The sequence below is a fragment of the Petaurus breviceps genome, unplaced genomic scaffold (genome assembly GCF_028583685.1).
Source record: "Petaurus breviceps papuanus isolate PSGF00001 unplaced genomic scaffold, PetGlider_PUasm1.0 84, whole genome shotgun sequence".
Classification (NCBI taxonomy): Eukaryota; Metazoa; Chordata; class Mammalia; order Diprotodontia; family Petauridae; genus Petaurus; species Petaurus breviceps.
The window spans coordinates 249,864-252,360 of NW_027186645.1; positions in this window are offsets into that span (position 1 = coordinate 249,864).

Consider the following 2,497-nt stretch of genomic DNA (forward strand, 5'->3'; position numbering starts at 1 on the left):
GAAGCTTGATTAGGGGAGGCCTGTTTTTCAGGAAGGCCTACACCTTTTGTTACTTTGTAATTAGGCAGTGGGTCACAAGGGGTGTGATGCCCTCTGACCCTGAAGTGTGTGAGTGTGTGTGTATGTGTGTGTGTGTATACACATTTTGCTTTGGGGGCTTACTCATTGGAAGAGTGTTTGAGTGTGATAGTAATGGCAATTAAAGATTCCCCTGTATTGGCTTGGTTTTCAAATTGATTGTATTAAAACCCAGAGTTTGTTAATCCCACCTGTGGGATGGGCTTGTTGATGTGAAAAGAAAGTCCTGAAGTGGGAGGAGCTGGTGATGTAGATTTGGAGAGACAAGAGAGAGGCGGAAGTTCTTTTTGGAAGCAGCACCTCGTGTAGAGGGAGAGACTAAGAGATTGCTGGTGGCCGCTTTGAATTGCCCTGGACTTTTGAGACCTGCCCCCTGAGCTGCCAAGGACTGAGGAGACATGGCTGTTTTGCTGGTACTTTGTCTGTCTGTTTTGATGTTGTTTTGCCAGATTTGTCCACTGGTGAAAGACAGTCCTTTTGTTGAAGAAGTCCTGGAACCTGGCATTTGGTTAAGAAGGCCTGAGACTGTCCTGCAGACAGAGAGTGAATACTGTCCACTGGTGAGGGACAGTACTGAGAGTGAATACTGTCCACTGGTGAGGGACAGTACTGTTGTTGCAGGGGTCTGGAGACTGTCCGGCAGACAGAATGAATACTGTCCACTGGTGAAGGACAGTGCTGTTGTTGCAGGGGTCTGGGAGCCTTTCTGTTGGTTCAGAAGCCCTGAAGAAGGATTTTCTTGTTGTATGTTTACAGAAATCCTGGGAGAGGGCTTTGCTAATGTGTTCAGGGGTTCTAGGACTGTTCTACAGACAGAGGATAAATTCATGAAGGGACTGGCAATGTATCTTATGGCCTTGCTAAGCCTTGTCTCTCCAGGAACTAAGATTGCTGAGAACTTGCCTCGTGTCAAGATGAAGAAAAGACCTCCATTTGGGTATTAAGTGCTGTGTTTAAACTTGATGTAACTCTGGGGTAGATTCAATTGTGATCCAGGGGTGGGGAACTTTTGACCTTTTTGTGTTCTATGGTTGAGCAAATGAATGTATTTTACTTATGTTTGGAAACTAATCTCCATTTAAGAAGAGGGGCTTTGTGGTGGACTTAATTAAGGTATAGCCTAGGGGTGGAGAAGTATTTGGAACAGAGACTTTGTAATTGATTGAATGATTGGAAAGTCCTGGGGTGGGGTAGGCCTTGGAGATGATTTAATCACACTTAGTAAATGCTGTATTTTGAATGATGTCATGTTTTGATCTTCTCTGTTCTGGGTTTGTTACTGAATAAAATAGAGAGCACCTATGCTGGTATTTTGAACCTGGGAAGTTGCCTTTGCTTGGTATTACATTACATTGAGTGATATAACCAGATGAGACTCTAGGTAGCCATTAAGGAGTTTCCCCCTCCCCCCCAACTCTGCTCCCTGCTGCCCCTCACCCTGGCTTTGAAAACCCAGATGCTGGTGCTTCTCTCTCTCGTAACTGTATGTATAGCTTTGGTTAGACAGCTAGAAGCCCTGTCTGTTGATTTATGTTATTTTCTCTATATTTTTTCTGCTTGTAATTTCTGTTTACATTTTCTCTGAAATTCAGGGTGCGGACTTTTCTCCCTGAATTAAGTGATTTTTTATATGTGCGTGTGTATGTGTAATTAAAGTAAGATTGTTGAACCTTTAAAATTGCTTTCCTTTAGAAAAGCAGAGCAAAGAACCTGTGCTAGCAGCCATCCTGGGTATGCTAGGGTGCTTGTTGTTATAAGTGTCTAGAGTACAATCGGGGATAGGGAGACGTGGGTTGGAAAACAATTAGAAAGACTCTTTAGGTTGTCATCATAGACCATCCCTCATTCTTGAAGAGGTTCAATGACATCACAAGGGTAATGTCTTGACTTTTGAGTGAAGTGGATTTAAGTGAGGCAGAGCTTCAGAGAATCAACAGCCTCATTCTCAACTCCAAAGTCATCCGAGTCCACTAGCAAGACAAAACTCAAGATGGCTGGCAATGGCCTAGGATACATTGGGTGACCCTGGCCTTTTAAAATTAAGGTCTTTTTCCAGGTCTTAGTTGTCTGAGGCAATGCCCATGCAATGACTAAAGATCTTTAGGGTAAGAAGGTTCAGGAGCATAAATCCCCATAAACCAGAGCTGAAGTTATTTTATTTCCATGTCTCCAAAACCAAGGCTGAGGCCAACCAAGCCAATCAGGCTCCTTTCTGAAGCATAGACGTACTCTATGGAAACACATATAGGGCAACACTAAGCAATGTTCACACAGTGGAGTGGTGAGTCTAACAGGAGAGGCAACATGATATAGTTCAGTGTTGTCAAACTCAAATAGAAACAGGGCCACCAAACCATATATAAGGATCTCTGTATTGACTTTGAAAACCACATATTAACATTACCTATATTCTACTTTG